Source organism: Carya illinoinensis, chromosome 2 (genome assembly GCF_018687715.1).
Source record: "Carya illinoinensis cultivar Pawnee chromosome 2, C.illinoinensisPawnee_v1, whole genome shotgun sequence".
Classification (NCBI taxonomy): domain Eukaryota; kingdom Viridiplantae; phylum Streptophyta; class Magnoliopsida; order Fagales; family Juglandaceae; genus Carya; species Carya illinoinensis.
The window spans coordinates 18,183,322-18,203,335 of record NC_056753.1 but is presented as its reverse complement, the minus strand read 5'-3'; the positions used below and the strand labels follow the sequence as shown (position 1 = coordinate 18,203,335).

The following is a 20,014-nucleotide window of genomic DNA, read 5'->3' as shown; positions in this document are numbered from 1 at the left end:
TCCTTTAAATTCTACCAACATGGCCAAGGAATAAAAAGGAAAGAAAAAAGAAAAGAGAAAGAAAGAAGAAAAGGACAACGACATCAAAGGGGGTCAAGACTGGGAAACTCTAGGCCCTTCTACAGGGCTAGAGGAGCCTGCCTCGGTAGAGTCTAGCTAGGGCCTGGGGCTGATCGGGTGATCCTTAAAACTCCCTCCTTTTGAGCCAGTGATAGAATTGCCATTAGGAGGGAAACCGTTAGGGTCATCATCTTCCAGAAGGGAAGCATTAGGGATCATCTCTCGCCCTAACTCGCTAGTGTGGTTAAGGGTCGCAGTGTCAGGCTCAAGGTTCTTGAAGTCCACTGCCCGCAGATGCGCCTTCAACACCTCTGAACTATCTTGAAGATTGAGGATGACGTAGTCACGCATCCTTTCTAGGCCCTCCAAATACCCAGGAGACCACGCTTCATTGCGAATATAGAGAGACTTGCCTAACTGATAACTTGACCACGTGGCCACCTCTTTTACTTGCGACAGGTCATTGTGCAAGTCCCAGATAACCATGTCCTAACTGGAAATCCTCTTATGCACCACCCCCAGGTCAGCCAGTACTTCCTCTTTGCCGATCTTGGTAGCAGACAATAAGTCCCCGCGGTCCTCCGCAATGGCCGATAGGGTGGAGCGTTCCTCCTCTAGCATCTTAATTCGGTATGAGTGGAAGTCTTAGAGGCCTTTCAACTCCTCATTCTTTGGCTAGAGAAGGCCCTTACTCAGTGACTCTTGAGCCTTCAAAGACAATCCTAGCCATAGTCAGCTTTGCCTCTAAGCATCTCCGCTCCTCCCTCTCTTGCTCCACAGCAAATCGAAAGGCCCGTATCTCGTCTTTTGAAACCTCCCTATCACCTACAACATGCTCAACCAACGATCTAATTCCATACACGGGCTTCAAGGTTATAAAGGAAGGATAACGGATTTGAAAAATAAGAAAGACAAAAAGGAATGCGGGATGCAAGAAAGACCTCATAAAGAAGTTTTTGCAACTGCTCCACCTCACGGTCTTTAGCATGGCCCTCCCTCAAACTCTCGTTTGCTAGTTTGAAAGGATTAGTTTCACTTGTGGTCTCCAAAGAATACACTTATCCTCTTGGGGGCCTAGCTGCCATGTCCTCGTTGGAGCCATCGCCGGGGGAACCGAAGGTGCCCTCGCTCAGTGGTAAGGCAGGGTGGGCTATAGTGGACTGGCCACCCACGTCCCTGTGTTTACAACCATCCTTCCCTAGGAGACTTATCGCTCCTGCCACCACTTTACCAAGACGCAGCGGGGTATGAGCTGAAGGAGAGGCCGACGTGCCACATCCAAGGCATGGCATGTTGGAGAAGCCACACTCTCCCCTCAGATGCCCTTCTTTAGATCCATCAGCATCTTTAATGGCCTCCAGCCTAATCTGAGTGGCAACAAGTAGGCTTTAACATGCTGCACTAACGTGTCCAAAATCAAAGATGCATTCATCAATAGGCTCTAAATCCACTCGGAGGTGGCCCTAGACTCCTTCAGGATCAAAAGCTTCGACCAGGGATCAAGTAGTGGACGACAGGGAAGGGGACATCTCTACATTCAACTCCGGAGGAGGTTCCACAACCCAAGTTTGGCGAGGCACCCTGTCCATAAGTGCTCTCCAAAAGTGCATGCTAACCACACTTGCCCTTCACGAGATGTTCGATGCCTCCACCGAGATACATGGACCCCTACATTTAGGATCCCTTATGGTGCCAGCAATGGGAAAGGAAATGGAGGTTGTACTAGGGCACAACAACTCCCTAGTTCCCCAATGCCGAGCTGGCATTGTGGAAGAAGAAGAAGGGCCAACCATCTCCTCGAGGCAAGGATGAGCCACTCTTGCAATCCGAAGAGCCAAGGCCTTCAGAAATGTTAGGACTTCCACCATTGGCTCCAAATGGGTCCTCTTCCCCTTATCTTTGATAGAGGAGTCCGCAGCTCATTTCCTTGAAAAGCATGGTGATGTTCTGATGGCAACACCTCGGGTAGAGGGGGCGACATGACCCAGTGGAGGAAGGAAATCAACCAAACTATCTTCCCCAAGGAAAACCTCAGAATGAACTAGGAGTGGGTGTCGAGCTACCTAATCCCTCACTATTGCTATGCTGAGCATCTTGTCTAGCATAGTCATGGGGCACACTGCCTTGTCACTCGGCACTACTCCCTAGGATGCTTTTATCAGGAATTCAACCTGGGAAATCTGTCCCACTGGAAATTCCCACCCTCGACCAGCCACAAAAAGGAATTTGTTGGTCCAATCAGAGACCTTGTGGTATCTCGACTCCAACACAACCAGTGCGGGCACGATTCCTCTAAAACTGCAAATTTCCCCCGTGCCCCTTTTCACACGGTGAGTCAGGAGGAACTAGTGGTAAGTGAGGTCAACACCCTCTGGGTGGGACTTGGACAAGGTCCATCGCCATAATACAAAGTGCCAAAAGTGACCGGCGTATCCAAGCTCTGACAAGTTGGGCTCGAGGTGGCCTTTAGAGCTAATAAGGTTGGTAGATTTATGGGAAGCCATTGGGCCGATGAGAACTAAGTTAATAAAGGAAGGCCTGAAGTTAGAGGGGGAGGAGATGATAGGCACAATGGAGATATGAAGGCAGTAGGGGACACTCATACGCTACGGGTGGAAAGGGGGGTTAGATTTAAAGGCACATTATGGTCTCACAGTCATAGAAAGAAGGTAGTGTCTGACAGCCTACCTTGCAGGGTATGTGAAGCGACGAGCACCATATTAACACCCTGGAAACAGTAATGGCAAAATCAGCATTAGACATGTGGAATGACTAACCCCTGTGCCGCCACTTAGTAGCGGGAGGGTGATTGACAGTAGTGAACAAAAGATTATAGAAATTCCCATCAAGTCAGCTCGATGAGAATTGACAGGGTAACTGTTAGGTGAAATTTTCATTAAGGGCCAAAGCCCATGCTGACAATCCCCAGACCCATCACCTTACCTAGCCCCATGAGCCCTTCGGCATGCCTGTCCATGCCCGCGAGAGCCCCCAGCAACTCAGGGCTGGCCCCTAATCGGTATGGGTCAAACACAACCACTCGCGTTGAGATCGGACATTACAGAAATGGTGTGGGAAACCATGGTTGAAGGAAAGGGAGAAAAACACAAAATAATATTAAAAATAATATTCTAATATTATTTTATTTAATTTTTTAACTTTTATCTCATCTCAACTCACTATTCAAACGGCACCTAAATTGACCAATAATAGTTTACTATATTTAAACATCATACTATTACTACCATGTAACACTAATTTATAATAAGTTAATAATATGTAATACAAATGTATAAACACTAATGTATAAATTTATAATAACATGTAATACTAATGTATAATAATTAAAGTATCATAACATGTAATACTAATATATAATAATCAATATATAATAACATGTAATACTTATAATGTATAATAACTTTTTTTTTTTAGATATTGGGAGATTTGGGGAGGGGGATCGAACCCAGGACCTCTCTTATAGAGGCTGGGTATCATGCCATCTGAGCCACATGCTCTTTGCTAATGTATAATAACTAAAGTATAATAACATGAGTACTAATGTATAATAACGTGTGTACTAATTTATAATAACACTAGGATAATAACATATAATACTAAATCTAGTATATAATTAAGTTAGAAATAAGCTAGAAACAAATATAATGACATGTAATTAAACACTATAGTACAAGTCTATAGATTGTAATTGGAATAAGTTAGACACTAGTTGTTAGAACCCGCTCCTTCTTTCTTTTATATTTACGAGTCTCGTTCTACGTGTCGAACCTTGATAATGTGTTTTGAAAGATACCAAACGGATTTTTAAAGCAAGCCCACTATTTTAAAGCCTATGAATATTTTAAATATCGTAAAAATATTTATATGCGATATTTCCAGTGTTATCAGACTAAACTTGTTTTTAAATAACACAATTATAAAAAACTTGTTAACAAGACTTCATCGTTTTAATTAACGATTAAGGAATATTATTTTATAAATTTTAGTTTATAAAATAATGTTCTATCTTAATTCCTCTAAATGTTTTAAATTAAATAAATGCTTATGCATTTTCAAATCAGTATTTAAACGCACTGTTAGATCATTTTGAAGATCCCAAAATGACTTTTTCCCTCACATTTTCCTATTCCTTCTCTCTCCTCTCCCTTTCTCCAGCCTGACGTAGAGCCATTCTACCCCCTCACTTGTGCTCCTCCTCCTAGCTGGACTCCACTGCCGGTCACCATTAGTCATGACCACCATTGGCAGCTGCCTTCCTCGCCGGCGAGTACCTCTCCACCGTTGATAGTGCCCACGTGCTTTCTCTCTCCTCTTATGGCAACTCCATTAGAAATGGGTTTCAAACCCATTTATCTCCTCCTTGTACAGTCGTGCGTGGCCAATTGGGCCGAGCACCTCCATCAGCACCACTACCTCGTAGGCTCCATCTTCATGATCTCCCTTTCCCCTAGCTCTCTCTCTCTCTGTTGCACTACCTCACGCACACACACACGGCTTGCATGGGTCTCCACTGTGGACCATCATACACGGCCACCCACAGCCTCCAGCTGTCACTAGTAGCTTCCCTTGGCCACCCTTTTCCTCCCTCAACCACCCATAGTCTCGATCTACCCCTCATGTACACCCCTTCCTTCTCATGGGTTTCCTCACCTTGCATGGCCTAGATCTGCCGTAAGACCATCGTGCCGCCTCCACCTCACCACCACAGCTCCACTGCACCTCCCTCAAAGTCCTCCACTCCCAGCTAAGCTTCTTTAGCTCTCTCTCTCCATTTCCCTTGGTTGAGACCGACAACCTAAACCCCTCCACGAACCATTGTGCATCCATTGGGTGCCACCTCGGCATCGCCATGAGACCACCACTCTAGGACCATGACCAAAACTTTCCCCACTTAGATCCACACCCGTAGCCACCTCCAGTAGCCCAAACAGCCACCGTACACAGTTTAACCACCACATATGACTCTTCTAATGCCTTTAATTGTAACTGATAGTGAGCAACGCACGGGTTATCCTGTTGATGGTATAACCTTCTATCCCTCGTTATTTATATTAAATGTTAATTGATAGGTTGTGGACTATGTTGTTAGTATTGTGGAGTTTGCTGTGAAGTGTGGTTGTGTAGTGAAGTGTTGGGCATAATTGTGTAGTGTTGTGGACTGTGTTGTGAATTATGGGTGTGAGGTGTATGCTGTAGTTGTAAGTAGTGTAGTGTTGTGAAAGGAGTACCCGTGGAGTGTACTCCATGTAGTGCGGTGATGCACCGTGTGGCATGCGCTGTAAAGACGTAGTTGTGGTATGGCGTAATGTAAAGGGAGTACACGTAGTGTGTGCTCCATATTGTGTAGCAACACACCATGTGGTGTGCATCATGGTAATACGTGATGTAGCAAACGGAGAACACATGATTTATACTCCATGTGGTGTAGCAATGCACCATATGTCATGTCACGAAGAAAATGATGGTTACGTAGTAGAGGAGTGTAAAGCATATTGTGTAGTGTCAGGAACTGTGTGACGGTATCTCGAAATACCTGTAATGTGGCCTGTAGTCTGAGGAGACATGTGTGGCCTTGTAATTGACTTATGGCTTAGAGTATGTGTGAAGTGATAGGATAGTGTAAGAGTAGTACAGCAAAAGCATAATGGATGTTGTGATGTAACTCGAGATTTGTCTTGAGCTACGTGACATGATGGAGATGTAATGGTGAATGGAGCCCTGTCGTGTCAAGTGTTGGGATGAACTTGTAAAGGGGTCAGGAAGTAGAAAGGTCCTGCTGATCGGGTTTGAATAGAACTTGGTATAGGAGTATAGAGCTTGTATAACAAGCAGGCATTCATTGGACTATAAGTTGATCTTAGGTCATAAAGGGTAAGGTACATGTGCATTCGTGAGGCATGTGTATCGGATGAATTTACCATTGATAATGGGTAATCTATCCTAAGCATAGTTACACGATGTTTCAGCCTTAGAGTTGGCTTAAAGTCATGTGGCATGTATGGTTCGGAATGAGGATTGAGTATGGGCTAGGAAGCATGAAGGTAGTATTGGGTATGTTGTCTAGGATCGGGATGCGTGACTTAGTTGGTCCAAGACATGCATTGGAATGTGGTTAATAGGGGAGTAAGACAAAGGTTTTAATGTCTTAACCCGAAGGTGAAACAAGGAGGTAGTGACGGTAAATGGACTCCAAAGGTTTTAGCATGCTAAATAGCACATGAGAACTCAGGGATGGACGAAGAGTGTTCCAAGTGAAGCGTAGTTCTGTTTCTAATCTAGTGACTTATGCATTAGATAGAGAATACCGTTAAGGTTATATGTATGCATGTAAGTTGCCATCTGACATACACATGAATGGATTGCATGGAATGAGTATAGCATGGAGTCCAGGTTAGTATTACGTTCATACCGTTCTAGAGTTTTCTAAATAAACGAAAATGAAAATGAAATGCTTTTACTTTACAATGTTTTATGAAACACATTTTATGAAAGAACACTAAGTATAAGTTTTCAAATATAAGTATGTAATGACCCTCCTTGGCAGTCATTTTTTACGCACCCGAAGTGTGTAAGTTTATGCATGTGAATGGATATTATACATAGTAAGTACTAGATGCATTTTGAAATGAAATGCAAGGCTGGCACCTCATGTTTCAAGCGATACTTTAAAGGACGCGAAGAGAGTGTTTTAAAATGCCCCTATGAACTGATGTTTTAAATGATGCCATGAATTGATGCTTTAAAGGATGCCATGAAAGATGATGTTTAAGCTCATGCTTTTTAAATGACTTTTACAAATGAACAAACTGAAGAACTGTAAAAAACTGAAAGGACTGAATATTTAATATATGAAAACATATAATGGCCATGACTAAATGAACAGATAAGGGTACCGAAGGATTGGATTGGGCAGATTGCAATGCAAGATAAGTAGTACTAGTAGTGCACCGAGTGCTGCACCCTAACGGAATGGATTCCTAACCTGTGGCCACAGGTGAAATAAGGTCCAAAAGACCGCTAGCCCTCACACACAAGTCGTAATAGGGTGTAACGGCCAATGACCCTCACACACAGAATTTTAACCCAAAATCAGTCAAAACGATGCAGTTTTTCCGCCAAAAATGGTGCCATTTTCTATAAAAATGAAGCCATTTTGACTAAATTATATGTTTCTTACCCCCCTTCCCCCGTAATGTCACCCATACTCCCTTAGTTTCCTTCTCACTCTTAGTATCCTTTGAAAAAACCCTAGATCCTTCTAGCCCATCGGCCACCTCTTGATCTCGTTTCCTACTATGTAGATGTCATCCCTTGACTCCTCCTTGTCGTCCAACCCTTTTGGACCCTATCACACTCACTCACTCTCTATGACCCACTATGAGTCATGTCCTCATCCACTACCCATCGACACCGGTAAGTGCCTCTTCCATTACAAGCATATTTTATTTTATTTTATTTTTTTGTTCATTGTTTATTTCTAGTTGATTGATAATTTTTGGTATGCTTATTTCCAGATTTGGCATCTCATCATCTTCTAGTGCTTGCTTCCAGATTTTGATTCACCACTCTCACCATAGTTAAGTCCCTCCAGTGCCCCTTACTGATTTGGCATTGATTTCTTTTATTACATGTTATGTGACTGATTTTAGTTGATTTTATGTGACTGATTTATGTGAAGCGGCCTCTTTTGATTTTGTAAATTTTATTTGTGGAGCCAGAAACAAGTTTTCATTAGGGGTATAAAAAAAATTGGTGAACTAGTAAACCGAATCGGACTGGAACGAACTGATGGGTTTGGTTCGGTACTGAGGTTGGTTTGGTCTGGTACCAGTTTTATTTTTCTTAAAACTGGTCAAAATTAGTCCGAACCGGACTGGTTCATTTATTTATTTTAATTTTTTTCCCTTGTATATAACTTTTATATATAATTATATATAAAATAATTTTGTATTATATGATAAATTAGTAATTGATATAATATTAGATTTTAAAATCTTATATCACCATAGCTTAATGTATTAGTAGTTATACTAATACCATAATATAATATAATATAATATAATATATCACTATATTATGGTGGTACCTCTCCTTCCTAAGTTCAAGGTCCACCTGATGGAGTTGTACGACAGGTCCAAGGAGGCGCCCGAGCCAAGTTCGAGTCCCTACTGCCTAGGACTGTAGGTAGCTTCGATGAGTTGGCCCGCCACTTCATGATGTAGTTCATGGCAAGTCGAAAGACGAGATATTTAGCTCCTTACCTTCTGACGGTGAAACAGCGAGACAGCAAGAGCTTGAAGTTGTACCTCTCCCAATTCAATCCATAATGCATGACCACAAATGATCAAAATGAGAAGATCACCTTGGCAGCCCTGCTGGGTGGAGATAGGGCCTCGGAACCCGTTCATAGCTGAAGTAGCTCTAAGGACTACCACCACATTGAGGGTGTCTATGGACCGGGTAGACGGATTCATCAACACAAAGAACACCCTCAAGGCCTTAACTGCCCCACGTCAATCCGAGATAGAGCAAGTAGATTGGAAAACGATTGGACAAAAAGAAGGTCCTGAATGAAAGGGGGGAAGCTTGGAGCACCAAAGGTAGGGAAAAAGGGAGAAGCCCCAGACTGACCAAGCTTGGCGATAGAAGGGGAATGGGCACCAAGCCCACGAAGAGGGTAGAACTGAGAAAAAAGGCTCACTAGTACTGTGACTAACATATCATGTATCGGCACAACACTGAAGACTTCTATACCCTAAGGAGGAGAAGGAAAGTTTTGGAAGACCTATAGGCCCAATGATGGTGGTCAGAGGTCCAACAAGACTAGCACGAGAGTGGTCAACTAGGGTACTGGTTGGGTAAGAGCTGGAGAAGGTAAGGAACAAGAAGGGAGGCTCAAAGGAGCCTACGTCACAAGAGCCCCGCAAGAACGGACGACCCAATTAGGGACTTCTATACGATCACCGGGGCATACACAGGAGGAGGAAGCACCTCATCAGCTTGGAGGGCGCACACCCGAAAAGAGTAGTATGGGAAGGTGTTCACAACTAGGAGAGCCTCCATTGGAGCTGGGAGGGCATCTGGGAGTGCCACAATAATCTTCTGCAAGAAGGATGAGGAAGGCATCATCCACCCACACCATGATGTGTTGGTGGTGACGATGCAGATCGTGAACTTTACGACTCAAAGAATCTTAGTCGACAACGGTAGTTCGGCTAACCCATTTTGAGAAGCTTTTGTCATAATGGGGATCAGCCCCGATCGGCTATGCCTAGCCCTTGTGCCGCTTAATGGTTTCACAGGTGATATCATCCAAGTGATGGGAGCCATCACCTTGTCAGTCCTAGCCGGGGAGGCCCCCAAAGCCATAGCAAACATGGTTGATTTTCAGGTGGTTAAGGCTCCCTCTTCATACAATGCAATACTAGAGAGTCCAACACTGAAAAGCTTGAGGGTGGTGACGTCCACCTACTACCTCAAAATGAAGTTTTGCATGGACTTGGGCATAGGAGAAGTCTGCAGCGAACAGGTGCTCACTCGGGAGTGCTACACTTGAGAGAATTGAGTAATGTAGTTAGGGTAGTCGCAATGATCAGGGAAACCAGGGAGACAGTTGAGCCACCTTCACCACCAGAACTAGCCGAGTGGAATGAGGAGGTCCAAGGCAAATAAGCCCTTTTGCAGGCCGAGCCTAACGAGCCCTTGGAGCTGGTTTCAGTTGACCCACAGAGGCCTAAGCAGATGGTCCGAGTGGAAACCAAGCTGGACCTGGAATTAGGGCATACCCCCTCCTTATCTTGACAGATGCCTACTTTGGGTACAGCCAGATTAGGATGTGCTTGGATGACGAAGAAAAAAAAGCATTCGTTATGTAACAAGGGCTCTACTTCTACAAGGCCATGCCGTTCAGCCTAGAGAATCCTGGCGCCACTTATTAGCGGTTGGTCAACTAGATGTTCAAGCAGCAGATTGACTAGAACATGAAAGCGTATGTAGATGACTTGCTAGTCAAGAGTGAAAAGCCTGAGCAACACCTGTCTGACCTTTGTGAGTCCTTCGCAGTCCTTCAACGGTACCAGATAAAACTCAATCCATCAAAATGTGCATTCGGTGTGGAGTCGGGAAAATTCCTAGAATTCATGGTCTCTGAGAGAGGGATCGAGGCAAACCTCAAGAAGGTTGAAGCAATAGTGGCGTGCTCCCCCCCCACCCCCCCAAGGAACCTACATGAAGTTCAGAGGCTCGATGGCTGGGTGGCCACCTTAAATCGCTTTACTACAAGGTCGACCGACCCGTGTCTCTCATTCTTCAAAGTTTTGAGAAAGGCCGTGGTCAATGGAGAAACTTTTGCAGACTTGAAGAAATACCTAGCCCACCCCTCGCTCCTCAATCAAACAAAGTCAAGTGAGGATTTGATATTATACCTAGCCGTGTCCCCACATTCGGTATCAGCAGTACTGGTTAGGGAAATGGAGCAAGGCAATGGCCCATTTACTACACGAGCCAAGCTTTCTGCAAAGATGAAGCTAGGTACTCATGCACTGAAATTTTGGTATTCGCACTGGTAGTCGCTGCAAGAAGGCTAAGGCCTTACTTCTAAGCCCACATAATGAAAGTGTTCACAGACCTTCCCTTCAAAAATTTCTTGTAGAAACCGGCTACCTCGGGCTAGCCTCCAAGTGGGCAATCAAGCACAGTGAATTCGACAAGGAGTACATGCCTTGCACAGCATTCAAAGGACAAGTCTACATAGATGGCTCGTCCTACTGGCCTAGCTAGTGTGTAGGGGTGCATATACTGATAGAATAGGGAGATGAGCTTCAAAGCAACTAAAAATCATGTTGAGTATGAAGCACTACTGACTGGGATGTTAGTCACCTGGTTGCTGGGAGTTGAGAAAGTAGAGGTAAGGGTCGACTCCTAAGTCGTTGTCAGCCAGGTGCTGGGACAATTCACCATGAAGGGAAAAAGGCTAAAAAAGTACCTGTAGCTTGTCTGCAAAGAGCACCACATCTTCCACTATTTCCACATCAGGCAAGTCCCAAGAGGAGAGAACCAGAAGGCAGACCAGTTGGCAAAGGCCACATCAGGATAGGAAAAGCTTCCCCTTCTAGAATGCACTATGATTAGAATAGTCGACACCCCATCCATCAAAGCCGAGGTGTTTGTTGCCACCCCAACATCCCGCAAGTGGGTTGTGGTTATCAAAGAGTTCTTGCAGGAAGGCCAACTATCGAACGATCCGGAAGAAGAGTGCAAGGTCAGGAACAAGGCAGCTCAGTTCACCTTACTGTAAGGGTTTCTATACAAGAGGGGTTTCTCCAAACCACTCCTCAAATGCCTTTCACCGAAAGAAGTGCAGTACATACTCATGAAGATCCACCAAGGAATCTGCAGGAGCCACTTGGGAGGAAGAGCGCTTCCTGCAAGGGTAACCTGACTTGGATACTACTGGCCCCATTCCCTCAGGGAAATAGAGAATTTCGCAAAGAAGTGCCTGAAGTGTCAAGAGTACGAGCCGATGTTGAGCTACCCACCAAAGGTGCTAACTTCGATCACCTCCCCATGGGCTTTCGCCTAGTAGGGGTTGGATTTGATCAGCCCATTCCTGATGACCAAAGGAGGGGTGAAACTCGTAGTTGTGGCAATTGATAGTCTGTCAATTCGACATAATCTAGCACTTTATATCAGACAATGGAAAATAGTTTGACTGCTTGCATTACCGGGAGTGGTGCGCCTTTTAGAGTAGGTGACTTGGTGTTAAAACAAACCAGGGTAACTACCCAAGAAGAAGGAAAGCTAGGGCCACAATAGGAAGGCCTGTACGTAGTAACCATGAGCAACCAACCTAGATCCTACCGCCTTAAAGACAGCCAGGGAAGTCAGATTCTCCACTCGTGGAAAGCCGAGGAGCTAAACTCTTTGTCATCAAAATTGGAAACCAACAAAGCTGAGTCCCCATACTTGCCACGAGGTCAAGGCTGGGCCACAAATCTCTAGCCCATGTCAAATCCTTGCAACCAAGACAATCCGAGTCACTAGACTAGCTACAAGTTAAGGCCAAGTCCCTAGACACATTGATCCCCCGCTCAACTAAGTAGAGTCTCTAGAATCACCGTGGGGTCAAGACTAGGCTACAACTCCCAAGCCCTTGCAATGCCTCGCGACCAAGACAATTCGAGCTCCTAAACTCACTATAGGATAAGGTCAAGTCCTTAGACTCATCGATCACTTGCTCAAAAAAGTCGAGTCCCTAGACTTGTCCTAGGGTCAAGGCTGGGCTGTAGCTCACTTGCCCTTTTCAAAGCCTTGCAACCAAGAAAATTTGAGTCCTTAGGCTCGCTGTAGGGTAAGGCCAAGTCCCTAGACTTGCCATGGGGTCAAGGCCAAACCACAGCTCCCGAGCCCTTGTCAAAGCCTTGTGACCAAGACGATTCAAGTCCCTAGACTCGCTGTGGGATAAGGCCATGTCCCTAGACTAGTTGATCATCTGCTCAACAAAGTCGAGTCCCTAGACTCGCCATGGGGTTAAGGCCGAGCCATTGCTTCTGAGCCCTTGTCAAACCATCGTGACCAAGACAATTCAAGTCCCTAGACTTGTTGTAGGTTAAGGCTAAGTCCTTAGACTCACCGATCCCCCACTAAGCTAAGTTGAGTCCATAGACTCGTTGCGAGGTCAAGGCTAGGCCATAGCTTTGGAGCCCTTGTCAAAGCCTCCTGATCAAGACAACTCAAGTCCCTAGACTCGCGGATAGCCCGCTCAACAAAGCCGAGTTCCTAGACTCACCATAGGGTCAAGGTCGGGCCAAAGCGCTCTAGCCCTTGTCAAAGAATCATGACCAATACAATTCGTGTCCCTAGACTCACTACGGGGTCAGGCCAAGTTCTAGACTCGCCAATCCCCCACTCAACCAAGTCGAGTCCCTAGACTTGCTGTATGGTAATGCCAAGTCCCTAGACTCATCAATCCCTCACTCAACCAAGTCGAATCCCTAGACTTGCTGCAGCGTAAGGCCAAATCCCTAGACTCGCCAATCCCCCACACAACCAAGCTGAGTCCCTAGACTTGCCATGGGGTCAAGGCCTAGCCACAACTCTCAAGCCCTTGTCAAAGCCTCGTAACCAAGAGAACTCGAGTGCCTAGACTCACAATGGGTTAAGACCATGTCCCAAGACTTGCCAATCACCCACTCAACAAAGCTAAGTCCCAAGACTTTCTGTAGGGTCAAGCTTGAGTCGAAGCTTTTTGAGCCCTTTTCAAACCCTCACGACCAAGGCTTGGGCCTAGGGCCACGCGAAAAAGGAAGAGAATAGAGAAAGAAGAAGAAAGCATACAATGGGTGAGACATTGGCGATCGAAAGAAATATTGATTCATATATATGTACACCAATGTGCATTCATTAGAAGTACAAAAGCAAGGGAAATTACTACACAAATTTTTATAAAAAGGGCCCAGGGCCCATGATATCCTAATCACTCAAAAGAGGGAGGAGCATAGGAGGAAAATGGGGGGTATCCCGACTTCCCGAAGTTCTTGACATAGGTATGCGCTTGAGGGTTTGGAGGAAGGGAGGTCAGGCATAGTGTGTACAAATCCAACCTGAGATGCTCCAGCAGGTGCTTGTGCAGCCATTCAAGGCCTTTCCAATAGCCGTACACCCAAGTTATTTCCCGGATAGCTTGGGTGTTTGAAATCCGGGATTTCATCTCCATAGAGTACTAGGCTACATTGTCCCAACGGTCCCTCATACCTGAGATTTTGATATCCTGATCCATGATGTTGTTGTTCCTTTGATTTGCCTCCTTTGAAAAGGCATCAACCCATTCCCTAGCCCACCGCAACTCATCTCTCTAGCGCTAGACCTCCCAGTTGAGCTCGAAGTGCCTGAACAGAAGCTTCAAGCATTGCTTAATGAGGGGGAGCCCTTTTGTTCTTTTTCTTGTCCCCCAACCTCGGTAGTAAAGGGGAAGCTTTAGGAGAGGCCACTCGATCTTTTTCTTGGTCCCCGACCCTGTCAACAGTTGGAGAAGCATCAAGGAAGGCCTCTCACTCTCCTTCTTGATCCCTAGCCCCAGAAACATCTAGAGAAACATTGAGTGAGGCCTTTTCCTCTTCTTCTTGATGCCCAGCCTGGAGGTAGTCTATGAGACCTCGAGGGTGGCCTCCTCCCTAAGCGTCTCTTCCAAAGACATGAATGGCTCCATCATCTTGGCCCCATAAGGAGTGGGACAGGCAAAGAAGCTTAACAAAGTGTCCTGGAGGTTGCCTGTGTCTTCCTCTTCCATGAATGTGAACAGTAAATCAATGAATGAAGCAGTGAGAACGGTGGATGGGCTTGTCGAAGAAGAAGAAGGCTCGGCTAGGGAGCACGACCTACTCAAGAAAGATGTGCTCCCCTTAGGTGGAATGGACTAGTATCTCCGGGTGCATAGACTCCTAACGCCTTTGTCCCCAAACTCCCTAGTCTCCCAAGCATGACCACCAGACTCCCCAGCACGGTCCTAGACTCCTCAGTTTGGCAATAAGAAGAGGAGGGACTAGCACCTCCAGCCTCAATTCGAGAAATGCCTCCTCTGTTGTCAAAAATCCCCCAGGGTGGGTCATGATGAACCTTCAGCCACTTCACCCTGCTACCGGAGGAGTCAAAAATGTGCTTTCAACCACGGAGCTATAGGATTTCACCTAAGAAGTCCTGATCGATCGCGTAACAGTGATTAGGCATGGACAAGAAGCTACTAATGTTGTAATCGAAGAGGTCTAGGTCGATGTGAGACTCACCCGAGTGGGCCTTCACCGAAGCTATAACTGTATCCTTCCTAGCCTCCTTCTTCTAGATGAGCCTGATGCATAAGCTTTGGGCAGAAGGGAGAAATGCCCAGATCTACTAGACGGGATACTCCTAGCTAACTTCCACTCGCATGGGATACTCTCACCTCAAGCCCGATATGAAGAAGAAATCCCAGGACCATTCCTTGATGCTTGAGTGACGTTGCTTGAGAGTGGCTATCGTTCGACGGGGAATGCGCTCCTAGAAACTGAATGTACTCCCGAGCTGGCAGTTGACCCAGTACACTGACAAGAACTCCTGAGTAGTCAAGTTGGGGAACTCATCCAATGTAAAGCTCAGTGCCCTCCTGAAGATGATGCAACTGGACACCAGTAGCCACTAGGTGTTAGGGCCAACCCTAGGAAGTAGAGGACCTCGCGAATGGGATGGCAGAATGGGAGGCATAGGTCATTCACAAACATCATGGGGTAGATGGCCACACTAGAGGTGATCCCATTGGGGTCCACCTCATGCTCCCTCACCCTGGGAATCGCCAAGATCACCAAAGCATAGAGGTTATAATTGAACTGAAAAACCCAGAGATCCGCGCTGGTGATCATGGAGTCCCAGTCCTTCCCTGTGAAGAATGGGGACTGGGGTTCAGAAGAGTCCTTCAAGGCCATGAATGTGGCAAAGGGAGAAAGGTGGGGGGAACGGTGGAAAAGACAGCAACAAAAAAGAAAATGAAAAATGAGGGAGGAGAAGGCAGTGGTAGGGTAGAACTGGGAGGAGCAATGGTAAGAGACTCTCGAATAAGGGAGGAAGCTTGAGAGGAGATAGTAGCAGACGTAGAGAGAGAGAGAGAGAGAGAGAGAGAGAGAGAGAGAGAGAGAGAGAGAGAGAGAGAGAGAGAGAGAGAGAGAGAGAGAGAGAGAGAGAGAGAGACCAATGGCAAAGAGGAAGAAGTGAGGGAGTTTTATATAGGTGAAGGAAGCTGGTTCACGCTCGGTGAATGAAGCGATGTCTAAGCCAACGAACAGCTTGGGCATCCCAATTGAAGCAACTCGACCCAAGTAAAAGTTGTCGTATCAAGCTTGTCAGAAGCATGGACCAATGTGCTTCCTAGGATGCGGGGGGCCCCACCTCATTACTCCAATCAACCATCAAGGCATTGAATGGGTCGTGGGATTTGAGAAGATATGTAAACTTATAGAGGAGGTGGATTGCCTCCAGAACTCAACTAACGGGCATTGGCATAGACATGGGGAGCTGGAGCATTAAAGGGCATGTAAAGTACACGAGCCAACTCGTCTCGTGGAATGAAAGAAGGCACCGGGTTAATCCAAATTGTCAAGAACTGAAGAGGCTTCAGAAGGTCAAAGGCTCCTTCCTCTAACATTAATCTATTGCGGAGTACAATCTTGTTAGGGATAGGCTGGAGGTATTAAATTCCCATCACATTTATGTGATAAAAATTCACGAGGTACTGTGAGGGGGAACCTTCTGGTGGAAAGCCCAGGCCTGGCAGGATCAGGCAGCTAGGCACAATAAGGCCCTGGGTGCATTGAGCAGGATTGAGATTGTGCTAAGGGCTCAAAACAAGAAGCCCTAGTGCTGAGCCCATCACACGCCAACCTATCTGGAGAAACCTAAGCATCGGGCCCAACTCAACTATAGGGCCCACAGGACCACCTGAGATCTAAGTGACTGATAGACCTCTGTGAGAAGGGCAAGGCAAATGCCTGCCCCAGTGCCTGAGTGCTTGGCATGGATGCTGGTGGTAGGTCTTACTCAAGTACAACTTGACACCCCACGATCTCCCTCAGTGACCGAGCCCCAAGCCAGGTATAAATACACCAATCCCACCAAAGGGGGAACTCTCTGAACTCTTGTTCTTCTTCTTCACTCTCTTAATTTCTGTTCACCATTTACAAAAGCTCTATTTAACTTTAGTATCAAAGGGACCCCAGACCTCATCGGAGCCCATCCTACTTCTCTATTGCGAGCTTCAACATTGGGCCAATGTGGTACTGCTCGAGCTACAAAACATGACATTAATTGGACTATTTTTGTGTTGTGTAAAGTGTGGACTTGTATTATGTGAACTTTTTGGGGATGTTTTTGTATAAATTTGTGTTATCATGGGCTGTTTTTGAGCTTGAGTAAGGTGGGGTTGTGAAACTTTTGTAAGGGCTGTTTCTTTTGTTGTTTGAACTTGTTTTTGGGGTTGTGTTTGGGTTGAGTTTCCATTGTTTTTGGGGCTGCTTTTGTGTTGTCTGATTAATCATACTCTTTTGTTTGTGTGTTATGTTTTAATTCTTAAATCATGAATTGTGAAGGCACAATTACTCTATGCCCACCTCTGCATCTTATTTAGAACCAAAACTACAACAGTCTATCAAGGCTCCCATAATTGAAGAGTCTAGTGAGCAATTAGTCTATTCGGTAGGTACTACCTTTTGTTCTACCCCATGCCCTCCACTAGGTAGAAGAAACCTCAAAAGTAGGTATAAGGTATGAGATCGTTTTACAAGAGTGTGTGATTGTGATCTCAAAGAACCTACAACAACTTGTAATCATTGTGGGAGAATGTGTAAATGTCATCCCAAAAGGCAATGCACTTAGGCCATGAGAGAATACATCCAACTTTACTCTAAAAACTGTAAGCGTAAATTGGATCATGGGGAACCAATTCTTGGTCTTGGAAGCAAGAGTTGAAGGAGGGGAAGGGAGAAGATTCTAGGGATGACCAAGTATCATGAGAAAAAAAAAATTAGGGCTGCCCTTACTAGGATAGTGGTAGTGGATGAGTTACCCTCAAGGGTTGTTGAGGGCCAAGGGTTTTGGGACTGCGCTATATCTCTTGATCCTAGGTTTCCTATTCCTTCTCATTTTTATGGTAATGAGGAGTTGTATGAGGGTATTATCGACAGAGAAGGATAGCTTGGAGAAAATTATTTTGACAATAAAACAAAGAGTGTGTTTGACATCAACACTTGGACTTCTATCCAAAACATTAATTTCACGTGTGTCACGGCTCACTTTATTGATAGTACTTGGAAATTGCTTAAGTGGATCATTTTATTTACTCAGGTTAGCGATCACAAGGGGAAACGATTGGGTCGGAGTTGGAGGAGTGTATACTTGACTGGGCATCGAAAAAATTCTTACAATTATGGTGAAAAATACGACCTCTAACGTTCCACTATTGATTGGTTGAGGACAAGGGAAATGGAAGTGAGAAGTGTGTTGCGGATCATGAGTTTATTCATATGAGGTGTACTGCACACATTTTAAACCTTGTTGTGAGTGAAGGTTTAAAAGATGTTGATGAATCAATCATTTGGGTTCACAATTTGTTTAAGTATGTGAAGTCTTCTCCCAAAAGACTTGTCACTTTCAAGTCTTATGTTGATAGGTCAAAAGTTTTATACATACTAATGTCTAATATTTTAACATTTTAATGTAGAATTGATCACAAGTATGGCGAGTCTACTACATGAAGATGATTGAGGTTTGATGCGCATTTGTGAAATTATGTAAGTTGTTGTCCATTCAATTTTTTTTCTTTATTTTTATTAATTTATTTGGACATATCTTATTTTCTCACTTTCCCTATTTTCTTCAGGCAAAGCTTGGAATGGCACTCGAGGTTTGGTTCTTTTGTTAATAGAAATTTGGAATGGGAACATTTAATTTGGTTGGCACAAGATGTTTGTTTTGTTGTTGTTTTAATCGTTGGAGTCTGAACTTGTTCATTGTATAATTTGGGAGGATAGATGATGGATGGATGGATGGATGGATGGATGGTAATGATGGATGTTGTTGGATTTCTTTAGTTTTATTTGTTGTTGGAACGAGACAATAACATACTTTTAATTTGTGTTGTTGGTTGTTGTAGTGTGGAACAAGTAACAATATTTGATGCCCTCTAAGTTTTTAGTTTTTTATTTTTTTTAAATGTTTTATTTTGGGCTTGTAAGTTGTATTAAATTAGTAGCGATTAGTGATTAGTTGTAGATTTGGTTATGCTTTTCTAACTTGTAGTGAATGATTTAGTTTTGTAATTTTTGTTATGTAATTTATGTTTTTAGTAAACTTGAAGTAAATAGTAATGAATGGTTTAGTTTTAAATGTTAAATAATTTTTTTTAAATGAAATTTGAAAGCTCACAAAATTCTTTTTATTAAAAATGGGCTAAATATGAAATTAATAAAAAAGTCCAATCAAAAAGTCCAAATCCAACTCTGCTGTAATATCCGCTCCTTCTTTCTTCTTCTTTACGTACGAGCCTTGATCCACGTGTCAAACTTCGGTGTATGTGCTGAACCTTGCTCTACGTGTCGAGAGTCAGTCTATCTGACTAGCCTCGATCTACATGTTGAATCTTATCCTACGTGTTGTATCTCGATGGCGTGTTCTGAAAGTTATGTGAATTTCAAAGTAAGATAGATATTTTAAAGTTTATGGATATTTTAATATTATGAAATATATATAGAAATATCTATAGAAGATATCTATAGAAAATATCTATAGAAGATATTTTCAGTATTATTAGATAAGCTTGTTTTAATGTAGCACAATTATAATATTTTAATGAGCTCTGAAAATATTATAATTGTGAATAATATCTTATATTAAATATTTTAAAATATTAAGATGTTTAATTTTACGTTGAAAACTCTTATTTAAATTAAATGGTTTTATCCTCTTTGAGTGATTAATGATACATTATCAATTTAGATAATGATAAAGAAATATTATTTTATAAACTTTAGTTTGTAAAATAATATTCTATCTTAATTCCTCTCAGTGTTTAGTTTAAGTGTTTTATTCTCTTTGAGTAATTAACGATGCTTTATCATTTTAAATAATGGTGAAGAAATATTATTTTATAAACTTTAGTTTATAAAATAATATTCTATCTTAATTTCTCTCAGTGTTTTATCTAAATGTTTTATTTTAAATAAAACACTTACGCGTTTTCAAATCAGTGTTTAAACTCATCGTTAGATCCTTTTGAGGATCCCGAGACGTAGAACTGAGATTAAATACCCAAACCTCTATCTTTTCTTCCTCACTTTTTCTCTTTTTCTTTTTTTTTTTCTTTCTCTCTTTTCTCTCTCCCTCGTGCACGTCCAGCCGTTCCTCTTCATCACTGTGC

At 43.8% G+C, this 20,014-nt stretch overlaps 1 long non-coding RNA gene across 1 annotated transcript in view; it reads left to right on the top strand.

Moving 5' to 3' along the window:
- Positions 1–18,883, top strand: part of LOC122300223 — a 36,488-nt gene extending 17,605 nt beyond the window's left edge. Inside the window, exons 2-3 of the long non-coding RNA XR_006239954.1 lie at positions 18,320–18,389; positions 18,479–18,883. This is a non-coding gene — a long non-coding RNA (uncharacterized LOC122300223). The remainder of the gene's footprint in view (positions 1–18,319; positions 18,390–18,478) is intronic.
- Positions 18,884–20,014: the final 1,131 nt, after the last annotated feature.